The 18,526-nt window shown below is 40.3% G+C and overlaps 1 long non-coding RNA gene across 1 annotated transcript; it reads right to left on the bottom strand.

Annotated features, from left to right (window-relative positions):
- Positions 1-3,572: 3,572 nt before the first annotated feature.
- Positions 3,573-5,005, bottom strand: LOC141423078 (uncharacterized). Its single transcript, XR_012447734.1, has 2 exons — positions 4,912-5,005; positions 3,573-4,298 (listed from the first exon to the last, which is right to left on the bottom strand). It is a non-coding gene; the product is annotated as an uncharacterized lncRNA (long non-coding RNA).
- Between the last annotated feature and the right edge of the window lie 13,521 nt (positions 5,006-18,526).

Genomic DNA, 18,526 nt, shown 5'->3' with positions numbered 1-18,526 from the left:
CGAGCTGGGATGTGGCTCAGTGGTAGAACTAGCATGAGCAAGGTTCTGGATTCCATCCTTGGCACTGCAAACGAACAAACAAACAAGCCCCTCCAAACACTTTTTTTTTCACTGATGGGATGCATAATTTAAAAATTTAAAACCCCTAATGAATGAAATGAAGTCTAGAGATTCCTTATCTTGACATTCAAGTTCTTAAAAATATTTTCTCTCCGCTTCTTTATTCTATTTCCTATACATATGATGCTTTAACCAAATTCATCTACCAGATCTTACCTGAACAAACCCTAGCATTTCTTGTCCCCATGTGGGCTCATGCTACTCCCTGTGTGCACTGCCCACCCAACCCCCAGCCTGTCAAGATCATGTCTAAATGCTATTCTTAGACCCATCCCAAACATCTTCAGAAAAAACCTTTCCTAAGCCCCTACTTTAAAACCTTCCCTTTTCTGGATCTTTTATATGGCACAGAGCACTTTCAGCCCTGGGGTGTGTGTGTGTGTGTGTGTGTGTGTGTGTGTGTGTGTGTGTGTGTGTGTGTAGCAGCTTGTCTGGTTCATATTAATTCATCCTTTTTTCTCCCACCTATGTAAGATATTTTTGCTGTTCAAATGAGATATGTAAAATGATACTACTTCTACCACCATCTTCTCCAGGGGAGGCTTCAGTTGTCTCTGTGCCCTGTCTTTAAGGACCAGCAACTGGTGTTACACACTCCAGTCTCTGCACTGGCTTTCAGAGTGTTACTTTACATCACCTGGGAAGTGTTCATTTTTCTCTGCCTTGGGCTGCCCCTTCTCGTCTTGGTCTCAATTACTCTGACCCCCAAGGCTTCTCCCACATTCAACAGTGGCTTTGGTGTCTCTCCTCCGCTGCTAATGACCACCTCTCCAACATCTGACTAGGTTCCCCCTCTTGCTTTCTCTACCTCTACTTCATTTCTGCCACCCTCTAGTTCCCAGTCACACCCTCAAGGAATAATTGTCCTCATCCTGGTGGTAGACATTGCCACACCCTTACGCTGCCCTTCTTTTTCCCAGCCACCTTTTGTCCTCCTCTCATTCACTTTGATCAGCCCAACTAGATTTTCAGCCTCAATGAAAACATCAGTTCCTCTGTCTCCAGATATTATTCAATCCACCAGACACTTCCCAGTTTTACTTCCTTGTCTACAGGCCCCAACCGCCATCAGTTGTTTCAATGATCTCTTCCTTTGGAGGAGAAGTACCCATCCCCCTTTGCCAGTACATGGGAACCACATTTTTTTCATGTGCAGCAAAACTTTGATGGGTGATCTGAATGATCACTATTCTATTATGATAACGGGTGGTGTTATCGTAGTTGTAAGTACATATTATCCTAAATTTACTAAATATAGTTAATTGGTAGTTGTGGTACAAGTACTGAAATATGAAACTGGAATCCAATAACTTTGCAACATAAGTTTAAGGTGATTAAAAGGCCACTAAAAAAAGAAGTTAAGTGAGACATATGCAATTCTTTAATTTAGAAGAGCATTCTACAAGGTATTAAAGATGATGTTAATAAAATACAGGAAAGCTGAGCACCAGTGGCTCACATCTGTAATCCTAGCTACGTGGGAGGCTGAGATCAGGAGGACCACAGTTGGAGGCCAGGCAAAGCAAATAGTTCTTAAGACCCCATCTGCAAAATAACCAGAGCAAAATAACTAGAGGTTTGACTCAAGTGGAAGAACACCTGATTTGTGAGAACCTCCTTTTTAGGTTCAAAGCTCCAAGTTCAAACCCCACTCCCACAAAAGAAAGAAAGAGAGAAAAAGGAAGGAAGGAAGGAAGAAAGAAAGAAAGAAAGAAAGAAAGAAAGAAAGAAAGAAAGAAAGAAAGAAAGAAAGAAAGAAAGAAAGAAAGAAAGAAAGAAAGAAAAAGGGAAAACAGGAAAGCTTTAATGCAAAAATGTGCTATGAGGGCAGTAGATTTAAAAGCCTCATAACTTGTCTTCTGTTTGTTCCAGTTGTACAGTAGGTAATACTTGTCCACTTGAATTTTCAGTACACAAGACAATAAATATCATTTCTTTTTTATTTAAACTGATTTGGATTGTGTGTCTGCTGCCTGCCTAAGGACACACTTTGTCTAATGTTCTACGTGGTCCCTCACAGCCACACCTGTGTGTAACAAGCATGGAAAGTGAATGAATATTTTGCAGTCCTGGGTGAAAAATGCCTTTTTAGGAGCCTCTTCAAGTTCCTTCAAGGAAGGACTGAACTCTTCACTAAATAAAAAGCTCCCTCAGCATTTGCCCATCATCTCCTCTTTTCCTCTCTTCTGTTTCTTCTTATCTTTTGCCCTAAATATGCTCAGAATTCTTTTCCCTAAAATAAACTTTTTTCCATTACTTGTCCACTTAGATTATATCTTTTCTTTCCTACCCTTCATAATCAGTTCGTTTGAAAGAGGGGAACATATTTGCCTTCCATTTCCTCACGCTCTCCCTTGACATCCAGGTTGTCTCTCCTAGTGCAGCTGTGCCTACCAGTGGTCATCATGACCTCAAGTCAGACTGCTAAAACAATGATTTTCTCAGTTCTCATCCTTGTGCTCTTTCTGCAGCATTTAGCACAGCTCCCATACCTTTGTCTTCTCTGGCTGTTGGGATACCCAGTGGTTTTCTTACATTCCTGGCTATTCTGTATGGTTACTGGAATGTTGGCAAAACCTCCAGAAAGGGTGACAATGCTTGAATAACAATGCTTGATTCAATCTTCTTGGTTCAGTGTAGCCCTGCAACTGACTGTTGGTCTCACCCTTTAAAATTCTATCTGGCAGGACTCATCACTGAGGTGGGTTAGAACAGCTTAATACTAATAGATAAAAACAGGCACTGCCTAGGCACCATTCTGTAATGGCAGCTATTTATTCACTTAAGTTCTTTGAGCACTTAGAGAATGTCTACAAATGTCTGCTGTCTACAAATGTCTGCTGGATTCACCTGCCCAGGTATTCCTTCCCTAATTTTAATGTAAACAAGAGCTTAAGTTTTTGCTGTTAAAACATATCAACTAGAAAGACAACCCTGAATTATAAAATGAAGTATATACAGTTCATTCAATGAGTATTTAAACTTTTTTGGGCGGGTATAGGGATCTGAACTCAGGGCGTCACGTTTGCTGGACAGATGTTCTACCACTTGAGCCATTCTACCAGACCTTCAATTGGTATTCTAAACATAACTAATGAACAAACATAACTATCATGAGATTCCTTCGTTAATTAACAATACTTACCTGAGAATTGGTGAAAACCAATGATTGATTTGTCTATACAAAGTTCAGGCACTTGGGCCTCCTTAGCAATATTTTCTGCCCCTTATGAATGAAAAAGAACTGTTTTCTTATAAGGAAATGGTTACATTGTATGGATTGTGAGCAGATCCTAGTCTTATTTTCCTCTCTATGGCCACACAGTTGACCTTTTTTCTCTTAGGTTTCTCTTTTCACATAGACTTTGGTGAGAATACTTGTGTGGTTGTTAGAACAACAAACCACACACAAGAGTAGATCTGGGCTAGAAGAGTCAATGATCATAACCACATTTCAGTTTAGAACATTTTTTTTATTAAGGAAGGTCCTCCAGGCACTTTTATTAAGAGGCAGAAATAAGTTTAGTAAGAGCACCTTTCAAAGTCACAGTTCCAACTGTTTTTATGAGGTCAACCAGAAGGCAGAGAACACAATGGAAATAAATGGTTTATCAGCAAAACAATGACAATGATGTCAGTCTTATGCCTTCCATTAAACATAACCATCACCTCTCTGCTTCTATCCTCTGAGGAACGAAGAAAAATTAGAATTAAAGCCTTGATATTAATCTAGACACACGCAGTCTTTGCTTTGACAGCAGAAAAGGCCCCCACCCTTACCCAGTCTTGGACAAAATGGTAGCTACATCCTCTGTGTCAAAACTTCTTACTCTGCTGTGTCTGGGCTACAGTTTGAAGTGTCTGACCTTCCCTGGGCATGGGCGGACCAACGGACCACCTGGACCAGCAGCACCAGGATGGGTCACCTTAGGTGGTGTTTCTGGGGGGAAAGCTTCTCCTGAGGCTGACTCTACTGAGGCCACACCTGAGAAGGAATTGCGCAGGTCGTAGTGTGCCCAGTTCTGTGGGGGCCTTGGGCGAACTGCCACCATCACATGGCCCAGCGTCATGGAAGGTGCAGGTGGCCCAGCTGAAGGAAGTGCTGGTGCAGGTTGCTCCACTGCGGGGATGGGGTCTGCTGTTTTGGCGACATCTGCCTGAGGCTGTGGAACCTCAGGCTAGAGAGAGGACCATTTCCTTAGGTTAGCTTGCTTTGTTCTCCCAGACAAGACCACCCACAGGTCTGGGTCATACCTCTCCCCAATTTGTAATGATTTTTCTTTGCGATGAATCTAGCAAAGAAGAACTACCCAAATACCAAGGATCCCATCAGGGTTATGGGGAAGAGGAAATTGGCCTAATCCTGGTGTCACTAGGATTAGCTTAGTCATGGTAGTTACATGCAAACCTATCCCTTCAGTAAAAGTAGCTCAGTTACAGGTAACCTTCACTCTTTGTCATCCAAACCCGCAGCCACTGGGAGCTGCCAGGTGGATCTGCCCACCAAGTTCTGCAGCTAAGAAAGCCACTCCCACCTCCCATGAATAAAAAGGTGGCCTTGCCAACTACACACTAGGATGCTTCTGCCCTGCAGCCACCAGTGCATGGGAGGGAAAGACATAGCTGAACTATCCTTCCCTGTGTTGATGATTCCATGTATCCAGTGTCATGTAACATTGTGGGGTTCAGAACAGGCCAGCAAATGCCCTGTTATTACCAACACACTGCATAAGCATTAAGGGGGTCATTCTGTTCTGAAGATATGAGCAAGAATATCCAGGAAGTTCTTACCTGTGTATGGAACACTGTGCAGGTCACTGCAATCTCTTCTCCACCAAGTTTCTCAGCAAGTATGGCCTTGCAGAAGCCATATTGCTGTTCCTAGAAAAAGTGGAGTTATTAAACTGATACAAAAAATGGACTTCTCTGTTTCTGGGAGAACTGGATATCTGCATGCAGAAAACTGAAACTAGATCCTTATCTGTCACACTGTACACGTATCAACTCAAAGTGGATTAAAGACCTTAATATAAGAAGCTAGTACAGGGAGATTCCAAGGTGGAGGCTAGAGGGAGGAAGCAGAAAGCATGCCTCCTAAAGTAAAATCTTGGAGAGACGCTGGATATACACCTTACAGACAAAACCACAGAGAAGAGGCAAAACTTTGACCCCTCCACACCTCCAGCCTGCGCAGAGCATCTCCACTTCACGTTAAACAGAGAAACCAGGGGGGACCCCGAGCCACTGCCAGATGCCCAGATGGCTTGGGAAGACGCAGACCACAAGGTGAGCTAAGCGGTACGCGGTACTCCCACAGAAAACCCTGGGCCAGATCAGCATAGCCCCCTGGACAGACCAACCTCCACCCAGGGAAAAAAGAGAAAGTGAATAATAAGCAATAAGAACAATAAAGACACATAGCAAAGAGGGTGGGGCGCCCTGAGTGCCGAAAGTGGTGAAGGGGAATCCCTCACAGAACTGTAAATAAACAAGCTGGGCCAGAGAAGGCAGGAGTGGTAGCACACGCCCAGCAACCAGGAGTGGGAAAGCTTGTAAAAGCGGTGGAGGGAGGAAAACTCCACAGGAGAGGGGGGAAGACCCACTTCCCACATGAACTGTAAATAAACACACCGGCCTGAGAAAGTAGGTACAGTGTCACCTCCTCCAGTGTGCTTGGAAAGGGGAAAGCTTGTGGCAGTGGCATGTGCACAGAACTCTGAGTAAACAAAGCCTGTGGGGCCAGGTGAGCGTTAAGCTCACTCCTGAGATCTGCATAAATAAAGCCTCCAGCAACAGCAGGCTGACAGCAGCAGGCAGGTGAACCACAGCCGCAGATAGCCATTCACAGACCTGTCTCTAGACTCTTTTGTTCTCTCTACCTACCTTAGATGAGAAAACAGCCAAACTACACCTGCATGCTGAAAAACTTACTGAAACTGTATTGCATTTGAACTTGGGACACTTTGAGGGTTTTTTTTTTTGTTTTGTGCGGTTTTGTTTTATTTTATTTTTCCCCTTTGATAAGACAACTACAGAACAACATCAGAGGCACCATCTCCAGGATTGGAGGCTGAGGGAGGTTTTTTTTAAATATATATATATATTTTTCTCCATTTATTTATTTTTAATTTTTATTTTTTTATTTTTTATTTTCAATCCTCTCTCTGTCTCTCTAATGCCTTTTCAGCTTATGGTTGATTAGTACATTGTCTCTCCCTGTTAATATCTTTGAAACTTTTTTTGTTTGCTTGTTTCTTTTGTTTTTTTCTACTTGTTTATTTGTTTTTCCCTTTTCCTTTAACATGTTTGCTTTCCATCTCTTCTCACCCTTCCATTCTAAATATCACTAGTGCTATTATTACAAGCCAGAAAATACTTAATTGCACACAGTACAGAGACAATAACAACACAAAGGGCAATGAAGGGAAGACAGAAAAAACAGGGAAACCAGTTTCCCCACAGCAAAAAAATAGTACAGGAACCAGAGGGAAATGAAGAAAACAGATACTCAGACCCAGACTCCAACAAAATGAAGATAAACTATGCCAAAGAACCCAATGAAGCCCACAAGAATAATCTAAAAGAAGAAATACAGGTTCTCAATGAGAATTTTATAGAGATGATACTGGATATGGTCAACCAAAATGTGCAGGAGACACTGAAGAAATTCTAAGACAACAAAAATAGAGAATTTGAAAAAGCAAAAGAAGAAATAAAGGAAACCATAGAAGCACTGTATAAACACCAAAGTGAAACAAAGAATACAATTAATAGAGATAAATGAACTCAGGACAAAAATAGACAACATTAAAGAGGAAACAACACAGGATATGGAAAACCTCAGATAAAAGAACAAAACAGAATTACAAAACAAAATGGAAGGCCAATACAGCCGAATAGAACAAACAGAAGACAGAATCTCAGAACTTGAAGATGAAATGGTAATTAAAGGAAAAACTGAAAAACTATTAGTTAAACAACTCAAGACCTATGAAAAGAAAATGCAAGAACTCACCGACTCCATCAAAAGACCAAACTTGAGAATCATGGGCATCAAAGAAGAAGAGGTGCAAGCAAAGAGAATGTGTAATATAGTCAACAAAATAATAACAGAAAATTTCCCAAATCTAGAGAAAGATTCCCATAGAGATGCAAGAGGCCTCCAGAACACCAAACAGACCAGATCAAAATAGAACTACCTCACAGCATATCATCATTAAAACAACAAATACAGAGACCTGAGAAAGAATATTGAAGGCTGTAAGAAAGAAAAAACAAATAACATACAAAGGTAAACCCATCAAAATCACAACAGACTTCTCAACAGAAACATTAAAAGCAAGAAGAGCTTGGGGAGAGATCTTCTGGGCACTGAATGAAAATAACTTCAACCCCAGGATACTCTACCCAGCAAAACTATCATTCAAAATAGATGGAGCAATAAAACTCTTCCATGATAAGCATAAACTAAAACAGTATGTGACCACAAAGCCACCACTACAAAAGATTCTTCAAGGGATTCTGCACATACAAAGTGAAACCCAACATAACCATGAAAGAACAGGCAGCACCAAACTACAGGAAAAGAAAAAGCAAGAAAGTAGAGCATAACCTCAACTTAGGTACACATAATGAAATCTTCAAACAACTAAGACAACTAAATGACAGGAATCACCACATACCTATCAGTACTAACACTTAATGTTAATGGACTTAATTCACCCATCAAAAGGCACCATTTGACGAAATGGATTAAAAAGGAAGATCCAACAATTTGTTGCTTACAGGAGACCCATCTCACCTACAGAAATAAACATAGGCTCAGGATGAAAGGCTGGAAGAAGATTTACCAAGCCAATGGCCCCCCAAAACAGGCAGTAGTAGCAATACTTATCTCTGACAAAGTAGACTTCAAACCTACATTGATTAAATGAGATCATACTAATAAAAGGGGAAATAGACCAAAAAGAAATAACAATTATCAACCTATATGCACCCAATGTCAACACACCCAATTTCATCAAACATACCCTGAAAGACCTAAAAGCATATATTAACTCCAACACAGTGGATGTGGGAGACTTTAACACCTCATTATCATCAATAGATAGGTCATCCAAACAAAAACTCAATAAAGAAATCCAAGATCTAAAATATACAATAGATCAAATGGACCTACTTGATGTCTACAGAACATTTCATCCAACTCCTACACAATATACATTCTTCTCAGCAGCCCATGGAACCTTCTCCAAAATAGATCATATCCTAGGGCACAAAGCAAGCCTCAGCAAATATAAGAAAATAGAAATTATACCATGCATACTATCTGATCATAATGTAGTAAAAGTAGAACTCAACAACAAAAGTAAAGACAAAAAACATGCAAACAGCTAGAAACTGAATAACTCATTACTTAAAGAACAATGGGTCACTGATGAAATAAAAGAGGAAATTAAAAAGTTCCTGTAAGTCAATGAAAATGAAAACACAACCTACTGGAACCTATGGGACACAGCAAAGGCAGTCCTGAGAGGAAAGTTTATAGTCATGAGTGCATATATTAAAAAGACTGAAAGATCCCAAATCATTGACCTAATGATACATCTCAAACTCCTAGAAAAACAAGAACAAGCAAATCCCAAAACAAATAGAAGGTGAGAAATAAAAATAAGAGCTGAAATCAACGAAATACAAACCAAAAAAAAAATACAAAGAATTAATGAAATAAAAAGTTAGTTCTTTGAAAAAATAACAAGATCAACAGAACCCCGGCAAACCTGACTAAAATGAGGAGAGAAAAAATTCAAATTAGTAGAATCAGGAATGCAAAAGAGGAGATAACAAAAAACACAATGGAAGTCCAGGAAATCATCAGAGACTACTTCGAGAACCTATATTCAAATAAATTTGAAAATCTTAAAGAAATGGACAGATTTCTAGATACATATGATCATCCAAAACTGAACCAAGAGGAAATTAATCACCTGAATAGATCTATAACACAAAATGAAATTGAAACAGCAATCAAGAGTCTCCCCAAAAAGAAAAGTCCAGGACCTGATGGATTCTCTGTTGAATCCTATCAGACTTTTAAAGAACTGAAACCAACCCTCCTTAAACTGTTCCACGAAATAGAAAGGGAAGGAAAACTGCCAAACACCTTTTATGAAGCCAGTATTACACTTATTCCCAAACCAGGCAAAGACACCTCCAAAAAGGAGAACTATAGGCCAATCTCCTTAATGAACATTGGTGCAAAACTCCTCAACAAAATAATGGCAAACCAAATTCAACAACACATCAAAAAGATTATTCACCACAACCAAGTAGGCTTTATCCCAGGAATGCAGGGGTGGTTCAACATACAAAAATCAATAAACATAGTAAACCACATTAACAGAAGCAAAAACAAAAACCACTTGATCATCTCAGTAGATGCAGAAAAAGCCTTTGATAAGATCCAACATCATTTCATGATAAAAGCTCTAAGAAAACTTGGAATAGAAGGAAAGGACCTCAACATTATAAAAGCTATATATGACAAACCTACAGCCAGCATTATACTTAACGGAGAAAAACTGAAACCATTCCCTCTAAAATCAGGAACCAGACAAGGATGCCTACTATCTCCACTCCTATTCAACATAGTACTGGAATTCCTAGCCAGAGCAATTAGGCAAGAAGAAGGAATAAAAGGAATACAAATAGGTAAAGAAACTGTCAAAATATCCCTATTTGCAGATGACATGATCCTATACCTTAAAGACCCAAAAAACTCTACTCAGAAGCTCCTAGACACCATCAATAGCTACAACAAGGTAGCAGGATATAAAATCAACATAGAAAAATCATTAGCATTTCTATACACTAACAATGAGCAAACTGAAAAAGAATGTATGAAAACAATTCCATTTACAATAGCTTGAAAAAAAATCAAATACCTAGGTGTAAACCTAACAAAGGATGTGAACGACTTCTACAAAGAAAACTATAAACTTCTGAAGAAAGAGATTGAGGAAGACTATAGAAAGTGGAGAGATCTCCCATGCTCATGGATTGGTAGAATCAACATAGTAAAAATGTCTATACTCCCAAAAGTAATCTACATGTTTAATGCAATTCCCATCAAAATTCCAATGACATTCATTAAAGAGATCAAAAAATCTACCGTTAAATTTATATGGAAACACAAGAGGCCACGAATAGCCAAGGCAATACTCAGTCAAAAGAACAATGCTAGAGGTATCACGATACTTGACTTCAAACTATATTACAAAGCAATAACAATAAAAACAGCATGGTACTGGCACAAAAACAGACATGAAGACCAGTGGAACAGAGTAGAGGCCCCACATATGAAGCCACACAACTATAACCAACTTGTCTTTGAAAAAGGTGCTAAAAATATATGATGGAGAAAAAGCAGCCTGTTCAACAAAAACTGCTGGGAAAACTGGTTAGCAGTCTGCAAAACACTGAAACTAGATCCATGTATATCACCCTATACTAATATTAACTCAAAATGGATCAAGGATCTTAATATCAGACCACAAACTCTAAAGTTGATACAGGAAAGAGTAGGAAATACTCTGGAATTAGTAAGTATAGGTAAGAACTTTCTCAATGGAATCCCAGCAGCACAGGAACTAAGAGATAGCATAGATAAATGGGACTTCATAAAACTAAAAAGTTCCTGCTCAACAAAAGAAATGGTCTCTAAACTGAAGAGAACACCCACAGAATGTGAGAAAATATTTGCCAGCTACACATCAGACAAAGGACTGATAACCAGAATATATAGGGAACTTAAAAAACTAAATTCTCCCAAAACTAATGAACCAATAAAGAAATGGGCAAGTGAATTAAACAGAACTTTCTCAAAAGAAGAAATTCAAATGGCCAAAAAAAAACATGAAAAAATGCTCACCATCTCTAGCAATAAAGGAAATGCAAATTAAAACCACACTAAGATTCCACCTCACCCCTGTTAGTATAGCCATCATTAGCAACACCACCAACAACAGGTGTTGGCGAGGATTCGGGGAAAAAGGATCCCTCTTACACTGTTGGTGGGAATGTAAACTAGTACAACCACTCTGGAAAAAAAAATTGGAGGCTACTTAAAAAGCTAAACATTGATCTACCATTTGATCCAGCAATACCACTCTTGGGTATATACCCAAAAGACTGTGACACAGTTTACTCCAGAGGCACCTGCACATCCATGTTTATTTCGGCACTATTCATAGTAGCCAAGTTATGGAAACAGCGAAGATGCCCCACTACTGACGAATGGATCAAGAAAATGAGGTATTTTTACACAATGGAATTTTATGCAGCCATGAAGAAGAACGAAATGTTATCATTCGCTGGTAAATGGATGGAATTGGAGAACATCATTCTGAGTGAGGTTAGCCTGGCCCAAAAGACCAAAAATCGTATGTTCTCCCTCATATGCGGACATTAGATCAAGGGCAAACACAACAAGGAGATTGGACTTTGATCACAAAATAAAAGCGAGAGCACACCACAAAATAAAAGCGAGAGCACACAAGGGAGGGGTGAGGATAGGTACGACACCTAAAAATTAGTTAGCATTTGTTGCCCTCAACACAGAGAAACTAAAGCAGATACCTTAAACTGAGGCCAATAGGAGAAGGGGACCAGGAACTAGAGAAAAGTTTAGATCAAAAAGAATTATCCTAGAAGGTAACACACATGCACAGGAAATTAATGTGAGTCAACTCCCTGTATAGCTATCCTTATCTCAACTAGCAAAAACCCTTGTTCCTTTCTATCATTGCTTATACTCTGTCTTCAACAAAATTAGAGATAAGGGCAAAATAGTTTCTGCTGGGTATTGAGGGGGTGGGGAGAGAGGGAAGGGGCAGGGTGGGTTGTAAGGGAGGGGGTGTGGGCAGGGGGGAGAAATGACCCAAGCATTGTATGCACATATGAATAATTTTTTAAAAAAAGCTAGTACAGGAAAAATCAGAGAATACATTGGAATTAATAGGTATAGGCAAGGACTTCATAGAACTCAAAAAGCTCAGCAACTAAGAGAAAAGATTAATAAATGGGACTACATGAAATTAAAAAGCTTCTGCACAACAAAAGAAATGGTCTTTAAATTGAAGTGGATGCCCACAGAATGGGTGAAAATGTTTGCCAGCTATATGTCTGACAAAGGATTTATAACCAGGAATTTATATACAGGGAGACCAAAAAACTAAAGTCCCAAAAAATCATTGTCCCAATGAAGAAATGGGCAAATAAACTGGACAGAGCATTTTCAAGGGAAGAAGTCCAAATGGTTAAAAAAAACACATGAAGAAATGCTTACCATCCCTGACCACAAAGAAAATGCAAATTAAAACCATGTTAAGATTCCACTTCACTCCAATACAAACAACAACAAATGTTGGCGAGGATGTGGGGAGAAAGGAACCCTCCCACACTGCTGGTGGAAATGTAAGCTAGCACAAGCACTTTGGAAACTAATATGTAGACCTCTCGCTAAACTAAAAATAGAACTGATTCAGCAATACCACTCCTAAGCAGCTTATCCAAAGAAATGTTAGTCAAGCTACAATAAAGGCATCTGCACAGCCATATTAATTACAGCATAATTCATAACAACCAAGCTATGGTGACAGACCAGATGCTAGACTACTGGTGAATGGATTGAGAAAATGTGGTATTTATACACAATGGAATTTTATTCAGCCATAAAGAAAAAAGAAATTTTGTCAATCACAGTTAAATGGATGGAATTGGAAAACGTCACCTTCAGTGAAATTAACAAGGTTCAGAAAGAAAAAGGTGGCATTGTATTGGCAGATCCAATACAAATACAAGCATTATCATATATACATATATACAGAACATGTTTCCAAAAATGGTCCTGTTAGAGGAGGCTAAGAGAGTGGGAAAAGAAGAAAAGAATGATAGAGAGTAAATAATAATGAAATACATCATATCTCTGTAGGAACAAGTCAAGATGAAACACACTGAAAACGGTTGAACAGAACAGAGTAGGGGGAAAGGGTGAGGAAGAGTAATGGAGGGGGTTAGACTGATTTAAGCACAATATATTTACATGTAAAATTCCAAGGAAAATCCCTACTGAACAATGAACAGACACTCAAACAATGAATGTAAAACAGGTCATAATACAAGGAGGGCACTAGTGGGAGGGGGAGGGTATATGAAGAGGGTCAATAGGATGAATATGGGCGATGTACTCTACACAAATATGAATAGGTAACACTGAAACCTGCTGAATTCACCTTAAGGGGAATAGGGTAGGAGGGAGAATAATGGAAGGGAATGAACCGATTCTGGATCTAATACATGTATATTTGTAAATGTCATAATGAAATCTCCTGTAAAACTATCATATACTAGCAAAAATGTTTTTTATTTTTGAACAAACGAAGGTCAGGAAGGTAAAACAGGTCCTTGTCAGGGATGGAGGGGACAAGCAGGAGGAGGGAGGTCATAAGGAAATGGTGGAGGGGGAGAAAATGGTAGATGTATTTTGTACTCACGTATGAGAATAGAACACTGAAACCTGTTGAAATTGTTCTAAGAAGGGGGCAGGGGAAGTGGGGGGAGGGGAGAATGATGAGGAAAGATGGAGGGGGGATGAATCTAATTGAGACATATTGTAAGTACATAAGTAAATGTCACAATGTACTCCCTGTATAACTGTAATATGCTAACAGTTAAAAAAAAGGAATGCTCATGTTCTAGTATGTTCATTGTTTGCTTTACTCTTGAGTTATTGAGAGTATATAAACACATTTTGGTGGTACTGGGGTTTGAACTCGGCCTGGCGCTTGCTAGGCATGTGTAAATATTTTAAACGCAAGTATTTTGTCAGTTAGTTATGTGGTTTGCGAATAATTCCTCCCAATCTCTAGCTTGTCTTTTCGTCTTAATTTTTGTGGGGTCTTTCAAAAGGTCAAGATATTTCCGCATTGGCGGGTGGCCTGGCTTCCCAGGGACCCGCGGGGCTAGCTGGCCAAGAGGCCGAGTTAGGGTTAGGGAACAGGTCCTCCCCAGAGCCCGCGTCCCCGCAGGCCCGATAGGAGTCCCGCAGGCAGTGACCTTCCCACTCGGCGACACTTGTGCCTGCGGCCCGTGGCGCCACCAGCTTCCCAGCGCCTGAGCAGAGCGCGCGCTATGCTGCACTGTGGAGCCGGAGCGCGGGCGACGGGAGAACGAGGTGGACCCCGTGATGGACGGGAAATAGGGGAAGATCAGGAGAAAGGAAGAAAAAATGATGGAAGAGAGGGTGTGACCAGAGGAGACCAAGGAGGAAGTTGTGAAGTTGCAGGGGAAGTTTTGAGCCTGATGGAGAGAGAAGCTCAGAAAGTCTCCATTAGGGAACTCAGGGACAGGAGCAGTGCGACCTGACCTGCAGCTCTGACGTCAGCCGTGTCCCCAACGCTGGTGGCTCTCACCGGAGCTCATCTTGGTGCAGGCAGCGCTGGAGACCGCAGCGGCAGGTCCAGGGGCAGCCGACAGCGGGATGTCCCACCAACTCCGCAGCTGGAAGCTGGGCAGTTCCTCCTGCAGGGACCCCAGGACACGGACAGGTCTCGGCAGCCCGGCAATATCACTGGAGCTCACAGCCAGCAGATCAGTGTTTCTTGTGTTACTATCTCAGACACAGCCTTATGTCCTCCCAGGCCACTTTCCACCTGGGCTGGTTCTCTAGCCTGGTGGTGCTCTGTCCTTGGAAAGCAGATGGCATGTACTAACCAGAAAACTGCCTTTGGGTTCATCCTGTGCTCATGCATTCCCAGGCTCTGTACCGAGCTCCCACCCCCATTTGTTGCCCACTCCCAGCTTCCTGGGCACATGCAACAGCAGGAAAGTCTGGGCTTTGCAGCCACCAGGCAAGCTGGCCCTTAGCTCCATCTTCCAGCCTAGTTTCACCCTCCCCCAGCACACACACCATGGTGTGGGTTCCCACTCCGTGTGTCCCAGTCACAGGTGTTGTCAATTTTTCCTTTTCTTTTTTGTGGGACTAGGACTTGAACTCAGGGTTCATGCTCACAAAGCAGGCACTCTATCACTTGAGCCACACCTCCAGTCGATTTTGCTCTCATTATTTTGGAGATGGAGTCTTGAGAACTATTTGCCCAGGCTGGCCTCCAACCATGATCCTCCAGATCTCAGCCTCACAAGAAGCTAGGATTACAGGCCTGGCTCTCAGTGTCTTTTTATGTTTGCTTTATGTATACTGTCCAGTATTTCTAGTTGTACTTAGGAGAAGGAATAGGGAAAGTACATCTCCATCTCCCAGATGCAGAAACGGACCTCATTGCTTTTAATGGCTAAATAATGTACATGTATACAATTCATTGATCAATGTCCTTTTGATAGATATTTGGGTTGTTTGTGGTTTTCTTTTTTCCCCTCCCTATTTCTAGTTTTCTGTTATTAAAATAATGAGAATGAAGCCGGGTGGCTCATATCTGTAATTGAAGACAACCTAGGTAATAGCTCTCGAGACCCTATCTTGAAAAGAACTCATCACAAAAAAGGGCTGGTGTTGTGGCTCAAGGTGTAGGCCCTGAGTTCAAGCCCCAGCATCACCGATAAACAAATAAATAAATAGAAATAAAATAAGGAGAATGAGCTGAGCATGGGGAGGTACACACCTATAATCTCAGCACTCCAGAGGCCGAGGCAGGAGGCTTCAGCCTGGGCTACATAATAAGACCTTATCTCAAAACAAAAAAACCAAAAACCAAAAACAAACAACAACAACAAAAAACAACACCTAGCAAGGTCGCATGTGTCTGTAATCCCAGCATTCAGGAGGCTGAGGAGAGAGGATTACTTGAGCCTCAAGACCATGTGAGCAACGTAGCAAAATCTTGTCTCAAAATAAAATAACAAGGAGTGTCCTTGTAATTATGGGGATGGGGGTGAGGGGTGGTATCTGTGCTCTTGTGTTCTTGCATGTACATACATAGCTTAAGATTCCTATCCAGAATTATCGGGTCAGATGATTAATGCATTTTAATTCTTCATATTGGCAAAATATCTTCAAAACAGGCTAACTGAAACTCCCACTATGGAATAGAAGTGTACCTGTTTTCCACTGAGTGTTGACAAATTTTCTGCTCTTTGATCTTCCAATGGACAATTGTTCTTTTGTTTTATGTGTTTATTTTAGTTCTTTTAACTCTGTCCTTTTTCTTTCTTTTTTTGCTATACTGGGTCTTGAACTCAGGGCCTGCAACTTGAGCCACTCCAATAGCCCTATTTTTGTGAAGGTTTTTTTGAGATAGGGTCTCTTGAACCATTTGCCCCAGTCTAGTTTGGAGCCATGATCCTCCTGCTCTCTGTCTCCTGAGTACCTAGGATAACAGGCGTGAGCCACTGGTGCCCTACCTCTCCTTTTTCTTTATCTTGATGAGTTCAAGGACTCAGCACCATGTGATGCCCCTCAGTGGTTCTTTGTTTGCTGTTGATGGTTTTAGCAGCTCAAATAAAGGAGTAGAGCTGAGAATACAGAACCCTAACAAAGTTTCATGACTTTAAACAGAATACAAACTTGCAGAAAGTTTAAGGCAAGTTTTTTTTTTCTTTCAAAGCATCTGTGGATTAATCTGAATCAAAATAAGATGGGAGTAATGGGAACGCTAAGGTTCTGTGACTCCCTATGTGATGGCATGAGGACACTTCACAGCCTGTAGGTAGTGCTCTTGCCAAAAATATTGCAATATAGGATTACAGGTTTGAGTTACCAGCACCTGACCAAAATCCCAACAGTTTTTTTCTTTTTTTTTTTTTGGTACTGGAGTTTGAACTCAGGGCTTCATCTTGAGCCACTCCGCCAGCACAGTTTTCTCCATTTTCTCCACCTCTTTTATCTTTACCTATCTTCATTCAAGTAGTTTTATTATGAAGAACATGACAGTGAGTGTTGCCTCCCAGGGGACACTGCCTACATGCAAGCACAATCTATCCTCCAATTTCCTCCATCAAGGAAATAATAATAATAAGAAAAGAGGTAACAGCACTAACCATCCCTATTAGCCCAAGGCAATACTTTCCAAACAAATTGCAGATGTGGAAACAGCAAGTGTTAAGTTGTGCATTTATTAAGCAATAAAGAACATTAATAAGCAATAATTAGATCAAAAACTCATTCCTTAAACTTTTATGTAGTAATAAATTATCAAGTTGCCATTTAAAAAAATTTTTTTTTCTTGTGTTGTTCAGATAATCCCAGGGCTTGTGCATGCTAGGCAAGCATTCTATCACTGAGCTACATCCCCAGTCCAAGATGCTATTTAATTATTTATTGTCGGTGGTGGAATTTGAACTCAGGACTCACATTTGCTAGGCAGGCACTCTACTACTTGAGCTACATTCGCAGCCTTTTCTGCCTTTATTTTTCAGGAACAGTCGTGTGTGTGTGTGTGTGTGTGTGTGTGTGTGTGTGTGTCTCCAGCCTTGGATTGTTATCCTATCACCTTACTGGGATACCAGCACATCTGGCTTGTTTGTTGAGATGGACTTTCTGTAACTTTTTGTGGGACTGGCCTCAAACCTTGATCCTCTTGGTCTTTGCCTCCCAAATAGCAAAAAATACAACAGGTATGTGTCACCACTATACCTGGTCCCTAAGATGCTGTTTTAAATGTGTAGATATCATGTAAAAATCAACTGATGGACTTAAAATAAATAAGAGCCTCACAATGGCACACAAATGACTCCTGAATAAGAATATGTGGCATTTTTTCAATCTTAAACTTGAGTATGTTTGTTCCATGATGATTTGCAAAACTTTGTTAAAAGCATATGCTTTGAACTTTAATTTACTTATTATTTAATACTATATATTATTTAGTGGTAATATGGTAAGCATGGCATTGGTTAGCAATGTATTGTAGGGTTACAGTTATTTTGATTCCATTATGGTTTTTTTAACTTGAAAGTTCTCAGCATTTGTAACCTAAAGGTTAGCCCTTGATTGTCTCCTCTTAACAGACTTTGGGAAATCTTCCCCAGCTAGTCCTAACTCTAAAGAAATCATTCAACAAGTAGGTGTTAATTGGTGATTGATTTCACCCCATGATCACTTGTTTTCACCCTAGGACTTAAAAACTAGTTGGTCCCATGTTTCTAATTTAGTATTTTCTTCAATTTCTTAAATTCTGTGATATTTTTAGAAGATTTTTGAATGAGGCAACAAAGTTCTCTGATCACCATCATTTTCCGAAAATGTCTGGTATCATCTTGAATCTGCATTTGAACATTACAGAGGATGGAGAAGGAATAGCATGATAGGCTGAGGGCCAAGTCCACTTTGTCATCTTGGTATTAAATTTAAAATAATTATCTTTGTACAAAATGGTATTTAGAGCCAAACATC

The sequence above is a fragment of the Castor canadensis genome, chromosome 5 (genome assembly GCF_047511655.1).
Source record: "Castor canadensis chromosome 5, mCasCan1.hap1v2, whole genome shotgun sequence".
Lineage (NCBI taxonomy): Eukaryota > Metazoa > Chordata > Mammalia > Rodentia > Castoridae > Castor > Castor canadensis.
Note: the sequence above shows the minus strand (reverse complement) of the source record. Positions and strands in the feature narration are given on the sequence as shown.